Below are 10,207 nucleotides of genomic sequence, written 5' to 3' on the forward strand. Positions count from 1 at the left end.
TAGGGCCACCGTCCCGGCTGAGGCACTCACTCGCTTCCGGCGTGGTGTTCTCCGTGGACGGCTCGGTCTCGTGCTCCATGTACGGACCTCGTGGCTGCACCTCTCGAAGGTCTCGGTACACATAAACACACACACACACGAATAAAAATGCTCCACACACACACAAATACAAGCACGACCATTTGTTCTCGCTGCAACTCCTCTCACGATCGCCGTCAAGAAAGCATATTAGCCTTGCTAGCATAGCGATGTCGGGTCAGGCCTAATGTTAAAAGTCCGGGCAGGCACTCCACGCTGCGAACTGACTATCGTCCTTTGTCCCTAGGGAGGGGTAAGTAGCTCAAGTGCTTCTGCACGAGAGAACCACGTTGAGGCGCCATTGTGGGGTTTAGGGGGAACGGTCTTCCGCCCCGCTCCTAACTCCGCAGGTGCTGCGTCCTCGCTGGCGACCCGCGGAGGGAACAAAGGGGACAAGTACGGGGGCGACACAGTGTTACTACTCGAATGCTATTTATTGCACTTGCAAATAATACAGAGCATGCCGGCTAGCTATACATCAACAAGGTTTTCCTTGGAAGGGCAAGGCTACGTAAGAAGGGCTTTTGACTCACCGGCTGGGGAATGGGGGTGCGACTTCGGCGGCGGACATTTGCACGCGCCGTGAATATGGCGGCCGGGATCTCCCGTGCGCGCCGCATTCTTCGGACGAAGCCATACCACAGGGTTTGCCGCGGGAGGCGGCGATAGCGTGCGGTATTTACCGGTCGCTTCGTCGTTGGGAACCAGAAGATGGGCGGTCGTGCACAACGGGTCCTCCCGTGTGCGCAGCGTACTCCGTGCCCGCTATCCCCCGGCATTTGCCGGGAGAGGCGGCGGGAGACGACCGCTCTCGCTGCCGGCTGGATCCAGAATCTCCCTCTCGTCTTCTCGCGGGAATCCGCGTAGACGTCTTGGTGGCGCACCCGTCACTGGTCTCTTTCCCCCAAGGGGAGGTATTTACCTCCTCTCCCAGCCGGCGCTGCCATGAAGCTCGTTGGGGTGGTGGTGGTCGGTCGCGGCGAAGGGGGAGGAAACTGGTTTTCCACACGCCCCAGTCCTCCTCGAAAATTTCACCCTGGAACTTCGGAACCGCACGCTACCACCTTCGGTCACAACCATGCAGGATGCTCCCAGCCAACCATCGGCGCCCATCCCTGCCACTCCTGCCACCATCTTCTGTCCCGGGGCACAACGCCCCCGTGACCCACCTTTCTTCAGTGGTACCGACGACCACGACGTTGACGACTGGCTGGCCTCTTTCGAGCGCGTCAGCACTTACAACCGCTGGGACGATTCCATAAAACTGAGCAACGTCCTCTTCTACCTCACGGACGTGGCAAATCTGTGGTTTCGAAACCACGAAGCCGATCGTTCGGCATGGTCTGTCTTCAAGAAGAACTTCGCGGATGTCTTCGGCCGTCCTGCGGTACGCAAACTCCGCGCCGAACAACGCCTCAATGCACGGCTTCAACTTCCCAAGGAAACGTTTACCAGCTACATTGAGGACGTGGTTGACCTCTGCAAGCGGGTCAATCCGTCCATGCCCGAGCCCGAACGAGTCACACATGTTCTAAAAGGTCTCACTGATGATGCGTACTATATGATGTCGGCCAGGGACCCTACCCAAGCATCCTTGGCCGACCATTTACGTGTGGCCGACGTTCGGAAAATGGTCGGCAGCCTACTTAGTCGGCTAGTAAACCACGGCAAGCGGTCGGCCCGGAGGTAGCCGCCAGCCATTTCGGCAAGTAGTTCGCAGCGGCCTTTGGCCCGACTTTTTGGGCGGACTAAATGCCGGGCACGGCACCAGGTTAATGGCAAGAGTGCGGCAATGCGTTGGCCCGACTGTTGAGGCGGTACATTGAAAAAAAGTTATGAAGAGCACGACTGCTACTTTTTTTTTTTAAATTTGCCTGTTACTTGGCTTTGGTTTTTCGCGATGTTATGTAATTTGCGCTTAGTATGGAACAAAATGATACATGCTATTCAGTGTAAATGTCTTGTTACATTAATTAATGCTATTGTTTCTTTAACTTGTCGCTCACATTTTTAGTGAACCTTATAGCTGTTAGTAAAATTATTTACCGAGTTCTGATAAACAGCAAGCCACAAGGTGACCGCGATTTCATGTGTGGATCATGTCATTATACTGTTTGCTTATTACGAAGCGCAGCTGTAGGTGCTGTAACATCAGTTATATTTTGGCGCACAAGCTCCCGTACACCCCATTTAGCCCGTATCACTCACTGAAATGCGTCCGCTATATGGCAGGGCACTTGAGTAGATGCAACTTCTCATTGTAAGGGAGGAGAAGGCTATTGTGTAAAATAAAAGAAGCGGACAGAAGAGAAAAAGCACACGGGGGCAGAAATTATGCGTAGGGCACTGGCAAGCCTTGGCCGCGGCGAACGCTCCGGCAGGCAAGCAAAGAGACAAATTCTAAAAACACTACTGCGCAGCAGGAGAAGAGAAATGCGTACACGGAGGGAGACTCGGACGAAACAAAACCGACCTCACGCTCGGACGTTTCGAAGGAAGGGCGGAAAAGAGGGGGGAAATGGGAAGGGCGGGGCAACTGTGTCACCCCGCAGCTCGAAAGTTGGTGGCGAGCGTTCCTAGCCCTGTATACATGGACTCGACAGAGTCGGGTCGAGTAAGCCTGTCGAGTAAAAAACCAGTTGTCGGGTTCATGTATACGCAGTCGGGTCGAGTAAAATAGCCGCGGAGCGGGTCGCGTTAACTCGCTTGCAGGGGGTAGGTTAACTCGCTTGACCCGCTTGTCTAAAAGCATGTAGACGCTGTCGAGTCAGGGAGTCGAGTTATGGCGAACTCTGGGATTAAAAAGCAACCGGAACGGCGAGGAGCGTCAGCGAAGTTGAAGGCTTTTTAGCCCTCATCAACGATAATAAATAATAATCGAAGTTCTCGATACTAAAAGGCAGCGGAATCAATTACGAGTAAGAAACTTGCACATAAGCCTTGTATACATGAGCCCGACGCAAGCGGGTCGGGTAGGGGGGAGCCGGTTGTCGAACTTAGCCAGCCCGACCCGTCCGGGTTTACATGAGCTCGATTCTGTCGGGCAAAGATCGCTGCTACACCGTGCGTCGAGCAAATGAACCAGGCGCAGGCGGGAGAGGAGGAAGAGGAGGAATGCTCAGCCGAACAGCTCACGGTCCCGTCCCCGACCTGCAAGGAGGCAAGAGAGGAGGCGCCTGCCCGACGCGTCAGCGTATACATGCCCCTCGCCCATCGGGTAGGGTCGAGCCAACCCACCCCCTGCAGTCGGGCTGGCGGGACGCGACCCGATGGTCCTTTAGCTCGACCCTCTAGCGTATACATGAGCCCGATAGCCGGTTTTTAGCCCGACAGGCCTCCCCGACCCGACTTTGTCGGTCTCATGTAAACCCCCTGATAACTTCAAATCTCGACGCTACGTACGCGCCGCTGCGATACTTACTCGCTAGAAAGCGAGTTCATGTAGACGCCAATCGGGTCGAGTAATGGTGACCTCGCTTACTCGACGCTTACCCGACCCGGTGCTGTCGAGTCCATGTATACAGGGCTCCTGACTAGGCGAGAGAAGAGATGTATACACGCCGACTTTGAAGAGGGCATGCAGTTTTGTGGTATTTGTATACTATTTTTGAAGGAGCTCTTTTCGAACAAAGTTGTCTTACGATCAAATACATGAAGAAAAAAAAACGAAGGAAAATTATTATTGTCCAGGTTATTAATCGCATACTTTTTTTCTCAAAACAGTCTGGTAAAGCTAAGAGCCGCGAGAAAACGGGCCAGCGTCCTTGTTATTTGGTTTTGTTTCTTTGCGTGTGGCCCATTCATCCTCTTTTACGACCTGCCGGGGTGGGACGGGCGGCTCTTTTCATTTTTTTTTTTCGGAAGTCGGAGGGGCGCATTTTCGCAGCGAGCGGTCCGATTCTACACCGGAAACTACCCCCTTTTCCTCCCCCGCTTCTTGTCAACAGTTCTTGGAAGACTCGGCAGCTTGTGCTCGTGAGTGCGTGCGTGCTTTCAAGTTCATTGCAGAAGTGTAGAGCGCGACCAAGAGACGATCTCGAGCGCGCGAGGACGCTGTACGTGCGAACGAAATGTTGGAAATGTAAGCGCGTTTTCCAAAGTTCCGCGTTATTAGTTAAAATTACAAGACAGTCAACTTTGTTACCTTCAATAACTAGGCGCTGGACAACCAGACCTCTTTTTCATTCGCATTTATATACTGTCAGGACAAGTGACTGTAGTAGTTTTCAACCGCTGTATCCTTTCAGTAACTCCGCCAAGCCATCGACCTGAAGCTCCTCCGGCGCGTTTGGACACAAAAAATCGAAGATGCTCCGCTTTTTCTGTTTTTTTTTTTGTTCCTTTTTTCTTTTTGCTCAAAGAATGGGAGTGTGGTTTCATAGGAACGAAACAGTTGGTTTTTATTTATTTTATTAGTATTTCGCTTTTGTTTTACAGATTGTTTTGAATTATGGCTTCTATATTTTCTTGCTTGTTACTGTCCACTCCTGGTCCGCGAGAGACATATTTTCTCAACGCATCCTGCATATCAATATGAGTTTGAGACCCCTATGTTAGACAGAGTGATTGAAAATTAAGAATATTTATTGAGAGCTACACGAGGTACGCGCAATAAAAGAAGCTAATTGAAAAGAATTCTTTCCTGAAGCAGCTGCCGCAATTTCGGGTTTTTGTTGTGGCTTGCAGACTAATAATATGGAGAACTTTTAGTTTTAAGGCGTGAACATGTATCGGAAGTGATTAAAGCGAATTATCTGTCGTACGTACTAAGCCGAGAGATCGCTTGTAGAATAGCCCTGCATATGGAAGGAATGCTGCATAGGTCCAGAAACTTAAGACTTCTGCTTGAAAAGTACCGGGATAAGAGAGTAGAAACGATCATGACGTCATAGGCGTGAACTTCAACCATTTACATAGCAGGGAACCAAAGAAATCTTATTGATAAACATGGAAATAGCAAAGCACACTGGGACAATAAATAATGTTTCAGTAAAACAGCGAACAGTACCGAACATATAAGGTAGCGGCAAGAAATATATAATGCAGTGAGTTTCTGGTCACACGTTGTATATCAATAATGCGCAGCTGCAACAGGACTCCCTCGGGAGCTCTGACCCCCTAACAAATTTCCAGACAGTCGATTGCTCGATCCTTTGTGCTCACACATATACGCGTGAGCCGCAGGCTTGCGTCTTTCAAGACAAGCACCCAGTTCAAATCACTTCGATGTACAAGTGACCTTCCTGAGGTGGATGTGCCGCGTCAACAACCTCCGGATAAAGCTTTGCTCTCCAAGAACTAACAGCTGGCTATATCTAGGTGAGACGCACTAGCATGGGGAACAGTAGACAACGGGGTCACCGAAAGAATACGATCGACCGCGTTGCTATTCTGCCAAATGATCAATCCCACGGACTTCACTACACGTTGTTCGAACGCTTCGCGCGGCCTTCCACTGTGCGACGAAAAAGTTCACGGCGCTAGGCAGCGGAATGTCCAAGCTGCGACGCAGTCCTTAAGGACACGTGTATGAGACTCGACCTGACCAAAGTTGATACTGTGCGGATCAATATGCCAGCTGTAAAGCCTGTCTTAATTTGGTGGGGATCGAATACGCCACACTCAGTGCGCCACCGAAAGTCTCTTAGAGCATGCGGGAGATAGGGTGCAACAGGCGTCTCCCACTTCGCATACGTTTGGCACATATGTATAGGGGCGCAGAATAGCAGAGCGCTTCGCAGAGATTAGATACTGCTATGGCTATCCATGCTCCGTCTACAAACATCTCCTCTAACTATGCGAACACGTGCGCCTGCTTCCCCTGACCATGCACTACAAGCATCTGCCTTCTACTTCCAAGCCAGTATAAAAGTTAAGGCCGCCCAACTTAACCTATGTGATCCACTAACTCGGATACCCAATAGCGCACAACAAAGGGCATAATGAAGACAAGGCGGAACCCAGATAGGCGCCACCACCTAGCTATAGTGAAAATATAATCAAAGTAGATTGACTTTGCAAGAGGAATCCACAAGAAAACACGTGTTAAGCCATGCAGGGTCGTATCATTGGGAGGCTGGATCAATAAACAATCAAGGAACACAGATGTGGGAAAGTTGGCACCTGTGTGCACTAGGCTTTATCAGAAGTTTCGCGCATACGTTAATTAGCTATAACTTTAGGATGAACAAGATTTCCGAGATTATTGAGTTAATAGTCTATCCCGACATCGGCACGAAGCCGTGTGTGACGCATGCACGCACGCACGCACGCACGCACTTACGCACGTCTGCAGTCGCACAGAATAAATTGCTCCACGACCTTACACAGTAGTACGATGGAATAGTTAATAATATTTGAAAGAAGGAAATAAAAATTAGGGGGACGCTCAAGCTTCCCCTTAACATTCGACGGGATACAACGCCTTCTCATTCTTCGCTCTATCTCTCTATTTCGGTGGACAACCGCAGTTAATTGTAAATTGGTTATAGGAAAGTAAAGGCGCAGCATCTGTCACAGATCCCGGTGGGAACCTGGACCGCAACTCCATATTTACTACCACATTCCGAATATTTCAGACAAAACCCGACGATACTCAAGCGAAAAACGGGTTAGCGAGGTGGCTTTTGGACCAAATGAGCTGTAACGCTTCGCATATATACATATATGCTGCACTCTCGATAGACGAAACTCGAGTATATTGCCGACATGAGGATAAATGAAACAGCCTGGGACAAATATTTGCCCGCCTCAGTTAAAACACGGGGATTAGGAAAGCTTTATTCCTTATATATCAATATGCCGAGGCCGACTGTCTTTATCCAGAACACAAATGTGGTCCTGATAGTTTTCAAATAAAAATGAAAGGCACGCAAAGAGCCGATCGCCCGGACGATTCGCCTGTCGAACGTATACTTCCTGCGAACACAAGCATTGTGCAAGAAGTAACCTTTGGTTCTTTTGAGAAAATTCAAAGGGATTGCGTTTTGAGAATCTCGCGCAACATGACGAGGATCGATCGGCTCCTGCACCAGTGGCGGTCTACATTGTTAAATTCTTCAACGTCAGCCTCACACGCAGAAATATGGTATGAAATGCCAGAATATATATAAAGTTCCTCGAATCCCCTTTTCCCCAGCCGCGTATTCCCTGCTGCTATATTATATCACTAAATAACATTGTGCATATCAAAGTAAAGTCTCCTGCAATACAGCAGGTTTCCCCTCTACGTTCCATGAGGCAGTCGGCTTAGCAGGAGAAAAGTGGAAAATTCGTATCATTGAAACAGCTATTTTTATGCAACATTGAGTTATACCGCGTGCGTGATATATATTGACACTATATCATTTGAGCCTGCTGATAGAATTATACATTGCGCAACAGAAGGTGGAATTAACTGTTATTTATACATATTTTGAAATAAAGCTTTAACCGCGCGCTAATTGAGCCGCGGCGGGTATGGTACACTCTGTAGTTGATCGCGAGTTGTCATGAACTTATGCTTGAATTTGTGAACTGGTAGGCGCTGGTTGTCTGTTTGAAGCATACTTAGTATTAAGTGCCTAAGATTTGCGCGGTAACTGCTATGAACCTACGAATGTAATTGTCCATTTTTTTTTTATGGTTAAATGGTAACCTCTGAATTTAAACAACCTCGTCATAAAGTTAACCTATAACGTAACCCTAAGCAAACCCACGGTAAACTGAAGAGATCACGTGCCTTTAAGGTTTATATGTTAACCGTCAATTACTTTTGCCAGTGCCCTCGAAACCTATCAATCCTAAACGCCCTTAAATTCGTTTCGCAGCCTCCGTGAGTTTACATTTCGTACGGGGTCAAGAAAAGAGGCGGTGAGCTTTTATGAGCTTTCATCCGGATCCGGTGCACTTTGCCCTGCGACCTTCTACTGATTTTCATGCATCCCTAAAACAAATGGACAAAATATATTTTTGTCAGAAACTTGCAGCAGTTACTATGTGGTTCAATCGGTATTTACCAGCTTGAGCTCGAGGTCACGGGCTTTAGTCGAGCTGCAGAAGCCGCATTATGATGGAAACCAAACGCGAAAACGGAAATGTGGTTTGCGATTAATATGACAGCCCGAGGGACTCTAAATAACCCACGTACTGCTTTGGGAAGTATAAATCCGCATGGACTATGTAATCTCTGCAAAAGCACTCATAATATACAGTGTTCTGCAACTTAACCGTCTTGGAAAAGTTTCCAAGACGGTTCCGATAAAGTTGCTGAACACTATACATAGCCAGGTCTTGCTATTTTGGCTAAATGAAGCTGCAGGTGTTCTACTGCCCCACACTTGGTTTATGTGGAAGATATTCGGGTAAAAGAACATTACATACATTCACTCCAAGCCATATTTTTTTCATGCAAAGAACTACAGCCGCTGGTATCAAGACGGGGGCTCTACAGAAGCCGTAGAAAAAGAAAAAGAAAAGAAAAGAAACTACCTCGACGCTTCTTCAACGACGAGGGAGGGGGCGTGAAAAAGAAAGAAAACTGCTTCTCGCTGCGCGGGACCCGCTGCCCCCCATCGGTCCATCTCTTCTCCCTGCGGCAAAGCGGAAAGAACCACGGGGAGGCGAAAGGCATCGAGGCACCCTACCGCGGGGGGGCGACAGGAATGCCGAAGCAGAGAGAAATAGCGGGCAAAAAAAAAAAAAAAAAGAATTGCATGCACCGCACACAGGGAGATTCTCCCTGCTTTTGCAGCTTCTCTCCCCCCCCCCCCCTCCTCCCTTCTTGAGGTCACGTGGCCAAAAGGCAGGAAAACACATCCCGCGCGAGCTAAGATGCGCGGCGCCACTCAGTCGACGGCCAGCCTCCGTGAGTCCGTGTGGGCGCGCGCGATGCCTACTGCCTAATTTTATCGTCCGCTTTTATTTAGCGCAAATTCAATCTGTCTCAACCTCCTGCAGCAGTCAGCGTTTGAAAAGAACAGCCCATATATGCAGCTAATGATTGCAGCCGCTCTGTACAGATTCTTCGTGCCGAAGTTCACCAAAACATGCGTAAGTACATGATCTTTCGGTCTTGATCAGAGGAGCTTTTTGCTAGATTCGATATTATACTGAACATAATAATGTATTGTTTTGGAGCATATATATATATATATATATATATATATATATATATATATATATATATATATATATATATATATATATATATATATATATATATAATTGGTGTGGGCGCTGATCGCGCAGGAAGACTTGCTGAGCCGTTTGGAAACAAGGCTGCGGCTGGCTGCGGTGGCAGAATTGGCTCATTTTGCTGCAATCTGGGTCCTTGGGTATCTCCTGTCCCAAAATGCTCGCCTTTTAATATGGAGGGACACTCACTATACCGATCAGGTAAGTCCAATTAGCACATATTTTGTTCGATACGGCAATATACTGCAACTGTTTCTGGAGCGCGTATATATATGCGCATCTTATTACTACGTACATTTTTTTTTTTTTTTTATAATCGATGTGTGCGCATTTCGCTCTGATTGCGCAGGAAGACGTGCTGAGCCGACTTGGAAACGATGCTGCGGCGGTGGAATTAGCTCTTTTCGCTGCAGTCCGAGGTCCGATCTCCTCTGCCCCAAAACGCCCGTCTTTCACTTCTTCACATCGAAGTGCATGCACTGACATGTATACCGACCAGGTAAGTCAAATTATCGCTGATTTTCTTCTATACGATAATGTACTGCAACTAATTATGTATTGTTTTGAGACTTATGCGCATCTTGTTACTGTAAATGCATATTTTGTAATTGGTGTGCGCGCCTTGCGCTGATCGTGCAGGGAGGCGATATCAGCTGATCTGGAAACTGGCTTCGACAGTGGAAGCTCGTTTCGCCGAAGCCCGAAGTCCTGTCTCATCTGCACTAAAACGCTGGTCTTTCGCTTCTTCTTGGCGGTGCACTTGCCGGACAGGTATTAGCGCTGATTTTGTTCGGAAAATTCGATTATCTGACTCACATCGATGGGACGCATGCAACCCAGTTAAATGTCAAATGCTATCACTGATATAAATATTGCAGCACCCCTCGCCATAGGAGCGATCAGAAGCTGTACTAGCATCATCGCTACTGCCAAGCAAGCTCGTGCCAGGACTGAG

General features: G+C 48.4%; 1 long non-coding RNA gene across 1 annotated transcript; it reads left to right on the forward strand.

Annotated features, from left to right (window-relative positions):
- The first annotated feature begins 9,380 nt into the window (after positions 1-9,380).
- LOC146201849 (uncharacterized) lies at positions 9,381-9,961 on the forward strand. Its single transcript, XR_014701791.1, has 3 exons — positions 9,381-9,453; positions 9,602-9,751; positions 9,892-9,961. It is a non-coding gene; the product is annotated as an uncharacterized LOC146201849 (long non-coding RNA).
- The last annotated feature ends 246 nt before the right edge of the window (positions 9,962-10,207 follow it).

This window comes from Amblyomma maculatum, chromosome 1 (genome assembly GCF_055883805.1).
Source record: "Amblyomma maculatum isolate TAMU_Amacu chromosome 1, ASM5588380v1, whole genome shotgun sequence".
Lineage (NCBI taxonomy): Eukaryota > Metazoa > Arthropoda > Arachnida > Ixodida > Ixodidae > Amblyomma > Amblyomma maculatum.